Consider the following 16490-nt stretch of genomic DNA (forward strand, 5'->3'; position numbering starts at 1 on the left):
ACCCCTGTCAGGCAGAGCCAGAGGTCCCCGCTCCGAGGAGCTAAGGACCCCCCTCGGCACCGACAGTGATGGCTCCGAGGCCGATGTCGGAGCCGAACTCACCAGCGCCGAAGCACCGAGAGGGAGAGGGGGGTCGGACAAGGGTCTGATGCCACTCACCCCCTCGGAGCCGACGAGGGAAGTCCGGTGCCGAGATTCCTCCATGGAAGAAAACGGAGCCGACGACAGAGCCGAAGACAATTGTCTCGGCTCCGAGGTGACCACAGTCTCGGTTCCGACACGACCCGCCCGAACTCAAGAGAGTCGAAGGAGGAAAGAGTTGATGGACGGGCTGGCACCGACTGATGAGTCGGGCTCTGAAGCATCTGGGCTAGTGCCTCAGACTTGAGTAGTCGACTCACCACCCTCTGAAGGTCATGATCGGACAGCCTCGATGACCTAGAGGAATGAGACCTTTGGCTCCGTTCAGACAGCAGGGGAGATCCTGGAGCCGAATGAACGGAGCCAAGAGAAGGTGACCTAGACCTCTTTCTGGTTGTCGGCTCAAGATCTTGTCGGAGCCGACACGGGTACTCGATAACCTCGGCTCCGCCGAGCCGAGGAAGCCACAGAAACTGTGGACTGAGTCTTATCGGCTCCAGCCGGAGCCGATAAAGGCAAAGGTTGAACAACCTGAGGTCTCGGCTCAGAAGCCGGAGCCGAAGACCTCGATGCCTTGGAGGGCTTCCCTGTTGAGACAGACAGGGAATCCTCAGGCTTCAACAAGCCTCTCAGAATAAGCTTGTTTTTCTTTCCTGCAGGACCCTGGGGCTGAAGCCATGGCAAACAGCACAGGAGTCCTGCAGGTGCAAAGGCCCCAGACAATAGACACAAGAAGTGTGAGCGCCTGTCAGAGACATTTTCTGACAGCACGCATCACACTTCTTGAATCGAGACCTTTGTCTTTTGACATAGCCTAACTGGTGAACACAAACACACACTCAAACACACCAGTTATACCCTGTCAGAATAACAACTTTAGTAAAAATACTAAAAAAAATAAAGTACAATAAACAGTAGTTAAACTACACAAACACTCCCTAGGGAAGGGAAGGCCTAAGGCCCAAGGGAAGAACTAAAAGTTCTTTTAAACAAAAACGGGAAAAAATTAGGTCGGGGATAAAGTTCAATGAACTACACTAATTTGAGAATAATTAAACTAAAAAAAGGGGTAAAAAGAGTAACTTTTAATAGAAAAGCTTAAACTCACCAGGAACCGGTAGAACAACCAACCTCGAAGCTGTAGCGGCAAACGAGATCTGAGGTAACTCTCGCCTAGCATTGTGGGATATAAGGGGAGCCTCGAGCCGGTGGAACCAACTCTCGAGCTTTAGAGTGGCCGAGTCGGAGCCGAGGTCGGCTCCGAACCCATCCAGCAAGAATGAAGGCGAGATAGACAACTTAACATTGAAGGTGTTACCCCCCACTACTTTGCTCACCTCACTATTACTATCCAATATTATCCATTTCTTACTCACAATATTTCAGACCATTTTCCCAAATGTCCATAAAAAGTAACCATTGAAGTAGAAAATTCATTACCTTCTTTCTGTGGAGTCGGACTCTCAGTAGTAAAAGAACTGCCTAAAATAGGGGTATACTTAGTACCCCACCCCTCAAGAATCCCCGTCCCTATATTCCATACTCATTTTTCAGGGTAACCCCTTGCTAAAAACATCAGTACAAGGTTTCCTAATTTTCTTTTAAAATCGAAATGTCTAGAACACATTCTTGCACCCCATTATCATTTGGCCCCTCATTATATTCCTTTTCACATAGAGGGGGTGACTACTACTAAAATCTAAAAAACTATTAGAATATGTGGGCTTCCTAAACACCTTTGATGTAAAAATTCCTTTATTCTTGCCCCTGGTCAATGTAACATCTAAATGATCTATAACATCTTGAGGGGAAAAACATGTAAATTTGAAAAAAGAGCACACATTGTTTATGTACTCCACATATTCTTCAACTACATTCTTTTCACAATTCCACGTAATAAAAATATCATCAAGGTAATGTAAATAACAAGACCAGTGCTTTTGAAAACCAGAATTTAACACATATCTTTTTTTCCCAAGATACCATCACTAAATTTGCATATACAGGGGCGCAACTAGAACCCACTGTAACACCTTTTGTCTGTCTAAAAAAATTCACTATCAAAAGTAGTAAAATTATTCAAAATAATCTTTTCCATCACTTCCATTATAAAATGAAAGTTCCATTTAATGAGGTAAATTTCACAAGGGTTTCATGAAAAAATTCCAAATCGCCCTGATGAGGTATAGAACCAAATAAATCAATCACATCAATGGTGGAAAAAACATAGGTCTTCCCATATAATTCTTGTTTAATTCTAGACAAAAAAATCCCATGAGTCAGATAATAAATGACCTGCAGGATGAAGTGTGTCCTTCAAAAGTTGATAGACAAATACCCCTAGGGAATAAATGGAACTATTATGTGCTGCAACTATTTGCCGATATGGGGGGGGGGTGATAATTTTATGCACTTTTGGGATACCAAACATTATTGGAATAAAAGGGTAGTCATTTCTCAAAAATTCAAAAAGCTCCTCATTGATGGTACCTTGTAATAAACTGTCTTCCAAAAACAATTGTAACTTTCAATGTGCAATACTAATCTCATTTCTTGACACTATTTCGTATTTCTCAGTGTCATGCAATAAACTTGCCATATCATTAACATAATCATTTTTGTTGACAATGAAAATCTCACCCCCTTTGTCTGGGTTCATAATTCTAATACTATCATCTTGCCTTAAACAGCTCAACAATGAAACTTCATATTTTGTTAAATTATAAAAATGTTCATTATTACAATACTAAGCTTTATATATTTCTTGCATACATATTCTTTCAGAAGTAGCCAATGTTGGATGCAGTGGGGGATTAAAATACTCTTACTCCTAAAGGTTTTCCTAATTCCACTGAAATCAGTCTGATGATCCTTAAAAAAACAACTAAATTCAATTTTCTAGTATACAGTTTTAACTCTATAAGAACATTAGAAACATCTATGTTCCTAGCAGGAACAAACTTAAAACCTTAAACAAAGAAAAATGTGTTTCTGTAATTCCTAATTCAGTGTAATTGAAGATATTAAACCCACCTAGGCTCAGCATTTACCCCCAAAAGCTGCAATTATTTGCTCAATACCTTTGCTATTATTTAAAATTTGTTCCGGCTGTTGTATCTCCAAACTTTCTTTTGTACCTTGTTGTTTTGCCCCTTTGGAATTTGTGGGTGTACTAAAAGATTCTGCCTATTCCTACTGAAGATCCTTTCAGATCTGCATAACACTGGGAATTCCTGCTCAAATACTTTATCCCCTCCACCATTGTATTGTGCTGATTAATAGTTAACACCACAACTGTTTTGCCCTGACTCCCCCATAGGAATCTCACCTCCTATACCAATAGGCTCATAGGTTCATAGGTATGTACTAGGCTAATGGCCCTGGAGCCTTTATAAGCCTAGCCCATAGGATTACCCTGGCATCGTGACACCCAACTTTAGTTTCCAGTGCCTCTGTCGAGTAGAGCCACTGGAGTGATCCCCGGGGTGCATTTTCTATTTCCCATCCACTCATCAAGATTTCTCTTGAAGAGAACCAGTGAGGTGCTCTTCTTGACATAAACGGGATGTCTGTTCCAAAGCATGGTCAGTCTCTGGGTTATGAACCTGTCCCTCCAGCACATTCTGTTGATTGTGGTATACCAATGGTACTATTACCATTCTTGTACAATTTGTAACAACTTTTGGGAAAAGGGTAGGCCACATTCTTTCTATAGCAATGTTCATCTCTACTAAGTTTTTTCTGTTTATGGTCTAAATTGTCTTTTACCTGTTGTTCTGTTTTATCAAGAATAATATCATATTTATTCTCAAAGTTGTTAAAACATGTATCATTCAAAATATCACTATTTAATTCATTAATTTCCCCTAGCAGTCTCTCAGTCCTGTTGTTTAATTTAACAATGAACTGCAAAAGTTCAATGCCATGCCTATCAAACATGGCTAATAGTTCATCTAATTCACTCTGTCCCACACTCATTCCGATGGGAAATTTGAACATTATTAATCCTTTAGGGACTCTGTGGACCCTAATGCACTCAGGTAAGCATTGTCTCACTGTAGGTTACGTAACTTTCTGAGTTTGTTCTCAGACTGTTGCAATTTCACTTGTAGGTCCACAGATCTAGCAGGTCAATGCTCAGTAGTAAAAACAAGTTCTTTATTCAACCAATGCTCGAACCAAGAAATACAGCTATTCTCTTTCAGTCTCCAGTCAGTCTGTTGTCCACTTGGGATATCATCCATTACTGAAGCGTTCGAACATAAAGGAGAAACCCTTTGACTTCCTCTATGGTTTGCCAACCCAGGAGTCAGTGTAAAAGAAAACTTGGAGTCCGTCACAAGGATTGCTCAAAATTGTAGTCTATCAAGTGAACTCTGGATCTGGTTGTATTGTGCAGAAAGTAGTTAAATCAAATGCATTAAGTTGCCTTCTTCTCCATTAAATGAGTGGTCACTCACAACTGATGTTCCATTGGTATCCTTAGGCTTAAAATTCACCCCAATGGATGTTACCATCATTCCAATATAGTTTATAGGAAGTGGTGAAAAAATAGTACCTTCTACCACAATAATTTCTCTTGAATCACTACCACAATGAATCCAACAACTAGTAACAACCCACAGCATGTAAAGTGGAAAAAACATGAACCAATAACACAAAATTCCACTCAGTGACCTACTTGAGGCTGTATTATCATTAGAAAATCAAGACCCACTTTATTAACCAAAAAACAAGGCAATAAAATAATGGTATGTGCTTTAGTCCTTGTCATTAACAGGACTTTTTCAAAACGTTTTCAAAACCAGATACACAGCACACTTCTCAACTAAAATAGGTCAATCTTATCCTCATTAACACAATAAATTAACTAATAAATAAAGTAGTAGTAGCGAGTAGTGTGCTTCATGTAATTCGAAACTAGAGAGATTCAACGTACCTCTAAAGATTTCTTGCTGTATTGATAAAGGATTATTTCCGAAAGCTTTGCTCATCATTAAAGTGGTTTTTCCTACTGATGTTTTGTTTTTGCTTGTTACTTGCCATTGCCTTTGTGTTTTTGGAGCTTTATTGAATGTATCAGCTCAGTTGGTGCTCATTAGTGCATGATGCCCACCTACGTGCCACAGCATGCGCTGACAATGAAATAAGGTAAACACAAGTAATCTTGTTATTACTTTTCTTCATTCCTGTGATATTGCGCAAACATGCAGCTCAAAAAGGAAAAAAAAAGGTCGTAGACCATGTATTGGAACCTATGACCTTCTATACTTTAGTCCTACACATACATGTGCTGCCACAGGAGTAGTTATGTAACAGGCACCAAGAAACCTGCCATTCATTCCTCTGTTTCCTGTGATTGAGCTGAGTGTCACATTGTGCAAACAATGACAAAAATTAAAAAAGTAATTTTAACTTAAAGTAGACAGAGGCAATACATTTTAACAAACAATAAAGAGGGTGAAACAGAACTTGTGAATTGTGCACTGCTTAAATGTACTTTTACACTTCACAGACCTACATGTACACCTCTGTAAGTGTAACCTGACACCCCCAATGTTATCATTGACTGCTGCCATCCATTGAACATGAACACTGTGGAAGTGCCTTCATGAAGTGAACATCCCTACAGGGTTACATTTTTTTTTGAGATTCAGCAATTCTAATGAGTTTTGACTTCATTTGCATCTTCACCATGCTGACAGCCCTGAATCTAGATGATTGGTAATCGTGTAGGTAGGCAAACTGAAGGGGAGCCAAATGCTGTACACTCAAGGGAAGGTATTACTTCACTATATATCTGTACAGAGGAATGCAGGTTTTGATAAAATTGACTGTATTCCATCAGATACATACTGCACATGCTTACATGACAGTATGCATGTTATTCATGGGGTTTACACTTTTAGGTATCTTTATTAGTTACAAGCACATTCTTCATTTGGGGGTGGGGGAGCAAAACTGCATTTATGTGATTGGCACTTAAAAAAGGAATTGTTGCTATTGTCAATCTAATTTTCTAGCATCCACCATGTATAATAATGTCATAATGTGTGTAGGGTTACATGTTACAGTCAGTTCTGTACAAATTTATAGACTTTTACTTGGTCTTGTTTCTGTGTAGACTCCTTTCCGGGACTGTATTCAGAAAACTTTCGAACACCTGAGCAACACGAGCATGGAGTCTACATGGTTGCTTAACAGGTTGTTGAATTGCTCCAGCATGGTGGCTGGCTTCATTAGCATACAATTCAGTTACTTACGCTGTAATTTGCATGCCATGGAAGTTGTGGAGTTTACTGAATCTACAGTCAAGTACGCAGCACGCCAAAACATGCACATGGTCAAAAATGACCACGTAGGCTTTACTGAATCCCCTCCATGTGTTTTAGGGTTAGAATGAAGGTTAGATAAGGGTATAGATTTAATGGCATATGTATGTATGTGTTGGTGTGTATGCATGAGCCTGTTTTGTTTGATGGCAGTGTAAGGTAAAGTGTAGGGTAGGGTTAGGGTTAGGGTCAGCATGTATTACTAATGTGTTGCTAGGGGGCATGATGCATTATTTCATTGCTATGCTTAACTATGTTTTCATCTGTCAGAGATCAGCCTTTACTAAAGCTAAAATAGCACTTGAGCTTTAGGCTTGCAGTCAGTTGCACACAGAGCAACACAGTGAAATCACCAAAATAATCAGTTAATTCACATTTTAACCACTGCTTAAAACAGTTGCTCAAATGGTATGATCCTGCCATGGCTGAGTAAGGCCACTGCTGTCCTTCCAAGTTTATAATGGATGCACACTTTATTAAGTTGATTAATGAAAAACACTGATAACAATCACTGTTTCTGTAATGCAGTTACTGCTCTAACCTGCCAAGGTATTTGAAATAGACTACATGAGATAACCCTTCTTTATACCATTTTCTCTTCCTGTGAAGGCCCTCATGACTATGAAGCTCTCCTCAATAACACCATACTTAAAAGGCATAGGTAAACTGCTAATGATGATTACCTCCTTATCAGAACATGTCACTTCTGCACTGAACAACTACACAAACACAACAGACATTTTCTTCTATTATGTGCTGCCCGGGTGTGTCAGCATCACATACATCTTCAAGCCCCTGGAAAAATAGAAAGCTTTCTTCCCGTGTGGTGTTCCACAGATGGAAAATGCATTGTGTGTCACAATACTGCAGCTGTTGATGGCTGTCTCTCATCACCACAGCTACATATAAGGGTGTCAAAATTATCCAGACCCCATATACCCGTGCAGAATACCCTTCAATCTGACTAAGGCTGCCACAAATGCTTTAAAACTGCCCACAGTAGGGTACAGGACATTTTTACCCCTGCATTAACGCATTTTGTATCTAAATCTGTAATAAGGCTTTATAATAGTTTATAACACTCAGCAAGAAGAGAGAAAACATATGACAATCATACACAATTGCATAGAAAATAACCCAGTCATTAGACAGAACAAAATATTATTCATTCACTTTAAGATATATATATATATATATATATATATATATATATATATATATATAAAACTTTTTAAAGCATTTGCATTTGAACTACATAAAATAATATTATTATTAATTTCTTATGATTGTAATGTTTATGTTAACTTTTTATGTAAAATTCACAATTGATTTTATTGTTAACATCTTAAAAAAACTATTGTTAATTAAATTAATTATATTTATATATTAAATAAAATGTTAAATAAATTAACATTTACATATTAAAATGTTACATAATACATTAAATTCGTATGTAAAATTCCTAATTAAAATATTAAGTATTAAAATGATTTTATTAAATCTAATTGGAGTCAAATAGAGTCAAAACATCCAGGGTCAAATTGTCTAATAAATATTCTCAGAGACAATAAATGTGAATTTTAATATGAAAGTGTATCCGATTTCATTGGGGTCAAACTGTCTGGGGTCAAAACATCCCAGGTCAAATCGTTCAGGGTCAAACTGTCCCGATTCCCCCACAACAATATTGGCTGTCTTATCAACAAAAGTACAGAACTGAAGGACCAGCTACATTATCACCCTGTAAATGATTCTTCAGATAACAAGGTAAAGCCCAGCCATTCGGACCCTTCTTTCTATCTTTCCACAACACATGCTTTAGAAGGAACAGATGTGGCACTCACTCATGTGCATTTAGGCTATAATCATAAGGTATAGTAACAGCCAACCTGACAAACACCTTGAAGAGATAACACTGAGGTTTCTGTTACATGGCCTTGCTGAATTACACTGATAAAACCATTTTGGTTTGGTTTCTTGCTGAATTACAGATATCTTGCTTTCACATTACAGACCTCAATTCCTTCACCTCCCTCAAATGAGGAATACTTCATATCCAAGCCAGCACTAAGTATAAGAGCAGCACCATACTGAGGAATTCACATTCAACTAGCATGGAGACAGGATAGCTGATAAACAAGAGAACATGCATACATTTGAGCTAATCCAGCTTGTAGACTATTACATCTGACCTTACTAGTTTTGTAATAAGTACTTTCTGATAATCTAGCTCCTTCTCACCAAGTAACTAGTTAGCCCTGCTGACAGCTTACCATTTTCTTGCTAGCTGGACATGTAGCCACCTGTAATGCATCTTTATCAACCTGTATTTTACGGACTTTGTATTCTTGTTTGAGGAGCTTATGTAAGTTAACCATTTCAAGTCATAGAAAGCCCATGAAACTGAGACAGTTAAATTGGTCTTCTGCTCAGCTATTTCTTCCCTGCAGACAAACATTGCCAATAAAAAGGAGTAGAATTATACCTGGATAAGTACTCACCTTCTTCAGGTCATAACACAAAAGTAAGTAATGTGAAAACTCAGGTAAGCATTCTCAGAATTGGCACATCCCAGTCACATTCTTTCTCATTTTAAAACTTTCTTTTATTCCTTATAAAACTTCAACATCCTTGCTACCCCCACCATCACTATTACTGGTATGTAAAATTACATACTTCAGTGCTTCTCCCAATGTGAAATAAATTAATGTACAACAATGTACAAGATATATCACTCACAGAAGCAGCTTCGCCCACCAGAGTACAATAGCATTTATTCTGAAATTGAAATATGATGGTTCACTGCTGTTATGTGCTCCCAGAACATAAAAAATATGCATTCTCTAGACTCTCCCTTCAGAAATTATACTTTTTAACAGATGTAAGAGGACATCACTGATGTCTACACCCAGTGCTCCAATTAGAAGGCAACCAACTGCCATAGTGAGGTAGCTCAGGAACACACCTTCCAGAAAATATGAGGATATGCAGATTCCACCCCCCCCCATATAGAAAAGGGGGTAAGGGTCAGTAAGGCACCAGCAGAATTTTAAAGGAAAGGAAAACAAAAAAAAGTGAAGTTTTATTTTCTTGTTGACCACCTATAAATCAGAAATGACTCAGTTTGGCAATGCCTACAAGCTGGTACCCACAACAGCTGCCCCCTTTGCCCCACCCTTCCTGCAGCTCTGTTTTCACACTTTTTACATCTTACCCTGCACCAGTGGCATAGAGCAATAAAGGACCGAATATGGCCCATGTGACCTGAGTTCCATTGGTAGCTCAGATAGGGAGAATGGATGTGCCCATCCTTGGAGGCTGAAGCATTCTCAGATGCATGATCTCAAAATCCCAGGTGGAGGCTGGCAAACTGTAAGGTGATGTGATAGTGTAGGGGCAAGTGCATGTGGAGGCACAGCAGATACACTATAGGGACCCTTTGTCTGCCAGCCCCTTGGTATGGGACATAAGTGCAACAAGGCAGGGAATTAACAGAAAAAACTCACTCTTAGCCAGCCGTGGGATGCTTCCCAAGGTTCCATGATCTTCTCTTCTGTCCTCTGAGGCTAAGGTGGGTCTGGTAGACCTGCTGGATGAGGAAAGGACCTGGGCAGAGCTGATGGTCAGCTGCCTGAAACAATAAATAAATAAATAAATAAATAAAAGCTCTTTCATCTTACTTAGAATTTTCCTTATTTTTACATTCACAGACACACAAATATAGCTCTCAACCTTCCATCTCTAAAATGAGCAACACTAGCCCTCATAATATGTAACAAATGAACAAAATGTGGAACAGCTTACTAGCAACTTCAACTAGGAAGGTCAGAGGATAGTCAAAATAGGGTCTATATCACATAGTCGAAGTTTAATAACTTCAAACACGGAATGTTCGAACCATCTTGTTCAAAGTTAAAAAACTTCGACTATGCATAAAAAACAAAAAAAAAAAAAAAGAAAAGAAAACAAAATAAACTGTGCGCCCCCTACACCCCCCGCTACTTAAATATACCAACTCCAAGATCGCACCACATTGAACTAAATGGAAACCTCCCCTTATGTAGATTTCTGTTGAAACACTCGAATGTCTGCAAATTCAAACTTATGGTCTCGACCATATGAGGTTCAAACTTGCAGAAGTTCGACTATCTGATAGGAACCCATCAAAATATGCTGGTTTTACTTATAAAATAAAAAAAAATCTTTAAATGCCAATCATTAGCAGACCGGAGTTCCACTGTGGCGACCCCTTACCGGGAAAAAGCCGAAAGGCAAACAACAATTTACTATGGATATCAGCTGAAAAAATGTCTAACAGTAAATGCGTGACAGACCCTTCATTGTGGAAGTTTGAGGAACACGAACTTTTTAATACCCCAAATGAGGTACGTTCCACATGATGAGGTACACTTGACAGGTATGACACACACACACACACACACACACACACACACACACACAAACACTGACCTCACTTATCTGTAAAGTGCAAAAACATTCCAGCAGAGACTCATGAAAGCATTCAAAAAACCATTCCCAGTGCTGATCACTGGGCCCCTCCCACAGAACACACCCCTCTACTTACTGCCTCCTTCAGAGGTCTGTTATTTAACCATTAGTGCATCAGTTTGTAATAACCTTTGCTACAGGCCATTATGTAAATGCCCAGTTTATTTACCAATAACCAGCACAGCATAGCAGAAGTGTTTGTACTGTGTATTAAATATGCTATATTCCCTGCACAAGATTTATTTTCATGTTGACATAGTAAAACACATCACGCAGAAGTAATTGACACTGGTCTCCCATTTTCATTTGCTTTCAAATCATGTTGGATACAGTGTATTTTATATAAGAGAACAACAAACAAAGCAGTATCAATTCTCTAAAAGTGCCCCCCCCCCCAAAAAAAAGCATGACATTTCATAATATAGTTGCACATCAGTCATGTTCTTTGTCTATTAGGGACAAAAAGCTCATTTCAAAGAGTTATGATATTGGGCAGGGGTACCTTTCTAGTTTTATATTTCACAGAAGATGCTCTAACAGCAATGCAAGTCAACTGGTCAGCAGCCCATGCGAGTTAACTACTCTGGCCAACATATTAGCAGTCATCATAAACCTGCTCAGTCATAATATGCAGTTGATCTATGAATTTTTGGCTTATAAAACATTTATCTGGCCTTTTTGTATTCTGGTTTTATGCCTGAGCTTTGTCATTTCCCCTTTCAGCCTTCTCTGATGATACTTTTCATGATGACATCACTACTTTTATTCCAGGTTTTCCTCACATGCTCTTATTTTCTTACCCAGAGGTGTCTGTCAGCTTTTTCCTAACTTTTTTGACCCCCTTTGTGATTACATTCTCCACTTTCATTTCACTGTTTTTTCACACATGTTCATATTGTGTTGCCCATAACTGGAAGCTTTTTCGTAACTATTAGTTGCATGATGTAGGAATATGGCTGCCCTTTTAATCTGGAACCATAGCTCTTTCTTGTAACTGAACAAAGCTATTACTTGGCAGCCAGAATCTTTTTTTTTGTACCTTCAGTACTTTTGTAAGCAAACTATTGTTTCCACTTTTTTAAATTTCAGTTTTGTAATTAGCTCCAGTAAATTTTCCTGTAAATCAGCTGTTGTTGATCTTGGCTGCTTCTGTCAAGAGAGATCTGACCAAACTTCCTTACATCAGTGTTCCATGAACTCACAACCATTTTACCTTTGTAATTGTAAATTTATTCAGAAATGCCACCCGAAAAGACAATGCACTCATTTTCCTTCCTTTGTGAAATCTGTTTAGTTCATTAGTATCAGTTTATTTTACAAATATGACACAAAAATTCATTTCAGGATTTCTACTTTTCTTGGTTCTTCCCTTCCTTTAATAAGATAGTGGAAAATGCATATAATATCCCCTATTTGCTGCTAATTACCATGTCATACATAACTGTTTTCCATACTTTCTTCTTTTCTTACTACAGAAAAGCCAGTCTAATTTTTGCATCTTTTTTCCATCTCCTACCTACTAATCAATCTTTGCATATGCAGTTGTGTTCTTTGGCTCTATTTTATTTATAGATTTGTCTGAGCTAGAAAATCATTACATGTATGTATCTGGTGAGTTTAAACCCCTGTTACTGTGAATTCTGAAGTTCATATTCATTCACAGGACAATAGTTTTTTTGAGCTTTGCAGTCTTCACAAGATCCAAGAGCCTTCCCATGAAAAACTCATCTCTGCCTCTTTTGCTCCCCTGAATCATATTGAAGACAAAATGGCATTGCACAGTGACAGCTGGCACAAAAGAGCACTGAATAACAACTTGCATGGTTATGCAGAGTATCCACAAAGACATAGACAGTAACAGCTTTACATGGCCATGTAAAGTGAAATGCCTCCATGCGTCTCTGTGTAGCAACTGACATTCCCTTTATTGTTACCCAGAGTGCCAGTCCTCGGATGCACAGTCCAAGCGGAGTGACTGTCACTACAGAGTCATATGCATTGGCAGCTTAAACACTGTCTCACGTGGAAGAACAACACCCAGCAACACATTGCTGTAAGTGGTGGAATCATTTGCTAATTGCTTCAGGTTTTTTTTCTTTTAGCCATGACCACTTGCCTTAAGTCCAAAGAAATCTGGCTTCCATTCTACAACAATATGATGTCTTCTAAACCCTCTTTACTCACCGATTCCATTTCTTTCATATGTGGTTAACCATTTCAGTTTTGGGGGCACTGGCATTACCTCAGACTGGTGGAATAGGGTATATACACATGGGGATGGGGGGGGGTTGAGAATAAAGAGAGTCCGAGTGCCACTACTGCTGACATGGTGGATGCTAGAAAATTAGATTGACAATAGCACTGAGGTTTCTGTTACATGGCCTTGCTGAATTACACTGATAAAACCACTTTGGTTTGGTTTCTTGCTGAATTACAGATATATTGCTTTCACATCACAGACCTTACTTCCATCACCTCCCTCAAATGAGGAATACTTCATATCCAAGCCAGCACTAAGTATAAGAGCAGCACCTGTAATGCATCCTTATCAACCTGTATTTTAGGGACTTTGTATTCTTGTTTGAGTAGCTTATGTAAGTTAACCATTTCAAGTCATAGAAAGCCCATTAAATTGAGACAGTTAAATTGGCTTCTGCTCAGCTATTTCTTCCGTGCAGGACAAACATTGCCAATAAAAAGGAGCAGATCTATACCTGGATAAGTACTCACCTTCTTCAGGTCACAAAAAAAAAGTAAGCAATGTGAAAACTCAGGTTAGAATTCTCAGAATGGGCACATCCCAGTCACATTCTTTCTCATTTTAAAACTTTCTTTTATTCCTTATAAAACTTCGACATCCTTGCTATCCCCACCATCACTATTACTGGCGTGTAAAATGACATACATCAGTGCTTCTCCCAATGTGAAACAAATGAATGTACAACAATGTACAAGAAATATCATTCACAGAAGCACCTCCGCCCACCAGAGTACAATAGCATTTATTCTGAAATTGGAATATGATGGCTCACTGCTGCTATGTGCTCCCAGAACATAAAAAAATATATACATTCTCTAGACTCTCCCTTCAGAAATTATACTTTTTAACAGATGTAAGAGGACATCACTGACTTCTACACCCAGTGTCCCAATTAGAAGGCAGCCAACTGCCATAGTGAGCTAGCTCAGGAACATACCTTCCAGAAAATATGAGGATATGCAGATTCCATCCCCCATATAGAAAAGAGGGTAAAGGGCAGTCAGGAACCAGCAGAATTTTAAAGGAAAGGAAAACAAAACAAGTGAAGTTTTATTTTCTTGTTGACCACCTATAAATCACAAATGACTCATTATGGCAATGCCTACAAGCTGGCACCCACAACAGCTGCCCCCTTTGCTCCACCCTTCATGCAGCTCTGTTTTCACACTTAACTATTTTTACACCTTACCCTGCACCAGTGGCATAGAGCAATAAAGGACCGAATATGGCCCATGTGACCTGAGTTCCATTGGTAGCTCAGGTAGGGAGAATGGATGTGCCCATCCTTGGAGGCTGAAGCATTCTCAGATGCATGATCTCAAAATCCCAGGTGGATGCTGGGGAACTGTAAGGTGATGTGATAGTGTAGGGGCAAGTGCATGTGGAGGCACATCAGATACACTATAGGGACCCTTTGTCTGCCAGCCCCTTGGCATGGGACATAAGTGCAACAAGGCAGGGAATTAACAGAAAAAAACTCACTCTTAGACAGCCGTGGGATGCTTCCCAAGGTTCCATGATCTTCTCTTCTGTCCTCTGAGGCTAAGGTGGGTTTGGTAGACCTGCTGGATGAGGAAAGGACCTGGGCAGGGCTGATGGTCAGCTGCCTGAAACAATAAATAAATAAATAAATAAATAAATAAATAAATAAAAGCTCTTTCATCTTACTTAGAATTTTCCTTATTTTTTCAGACATAGACACACAAATATAGCTCTCAACCTTCCATCTCTAAAATGAGCAACACTAGTCCTCATAATATGTAACAAATGAACAAAATGTGGAACAGCTTACTAGCAACTTCAACTAGGAAGGTCTGAGGATAGTCAAAATAGGGTCTATATCACATAGTCAAAGTTTAATAACTTCAAACACGGAATGTTCGAACCATCTTGTTCAAAGTTAAAAAACTTCGACTATGCATAAAAAACAAAAAAAAGAAAACAAAACAAAATAAACTGTGCGCCCCCTACACCCCTCGCTACTTAAATACACCAACTCCTCCCCTTATGTAGATTTCTGTTGAAACACTCGAACTTTTGCAAATTTGACCTTATGGTCTCGACCATATGAGCTTCAAACTTGCAGAAGTTCGACTATCTAATAGGAACCCCTCAAAATATGCTGGTTTTACTTATAAAATAAAAAAATCTTTAAATGGATTAAGCAGGCAAAACCACATTTCAAGTCGTAGCTGGTTATAGATCACCCACCATGTCCCAAGATGCTCACTCTGCATTCCTTGAGACATTGGAAAATATAAAGGTCCTACCCAACACCATAATCTTGGGTGATTTCAACTACCCTAGTATAGACTGGGCGAACTACCAATGTTCCAACTCCTATGCTCAGCGATTCATAGAATTTATAAATTCAAATGCCCTTGAACAACTAGTATGTTCCCCCCCTAGAGGGGACAACATATTGGATTTAATCATCACAAATATGGGCGCCCACTGTACCACACCCATTATCACTCCCTCCTTGGTCAGATCCGACCACAAACTGATAACCCTGGACATCCTCACCCCTCCACCTCCCCCAGTCAAAAAAACATAGTCAAAAACCTTTCCAAAGCAAACATCAAACTACTTGCATCCGAAGTGGAAAGCTTCACTATTCCCTTGCAGAAGGATACTGATATCCAGGATGCGGAATCCTACACCAAGGCACTCTATATGCATCTTCAGGATTGCATGGACCGTGCTATCCCAAATAAAACCAATACTCCTTCCTCAAGCAAGAAGAAACCAGTCTGGTGGACCCCGGCCATAAGCAAACTTTACAATAAAAGGAGGAGACTTATCCAAAAAAGGCCAAATATCAAGTAGAAAAATCATCCCTGATCAGCATTACTAAGAAATTGAAGGCCCTCATCAAGTCAACTAAAGCTAATTTTGAAAAGAAAGTTGCCAAGGATGCCAAGGATAACCATAAGGCCTTCTATGGTTACATCAAAAACCTAAATGGCAATGCTCAGGTCTGTTCTGAGCTAGTACAAAATGGAACAAAATACACTGACCCTTCTGACATTGCCAACATCTTGGCTGACAGGTTCAGTGCAAATTCCCCACCACCACCACCTACAGGGCCTATTACCATTCCAGGGGATTGTGTAAGTCCAATTATTACTGATACGTTGGTTAACAAGGCTCTATCTAAAGCTAAAAACACTGCCTCCATGGGACCAGATGGTGTCCCAGGCTGTGTCATAAGCGAGCTCCAAAAGGAATTAACCCCGCATCTTAAT

The sequence above is a fragment of the Protopterus annectens genome, chromosome 9.part0 (genome assembly GCF_019279795.1).
Source record: "Protopterus annectens isolate FY-2018-M chromosome 9.part0, PAN1.0, whole genome shotgun sequence".
Taxonomy (NCBI): Eukaryota; Metazoa; Chordata; order Ceratodontiformes; family Protopteridae; genus Protopterus; species Protopterus annectens.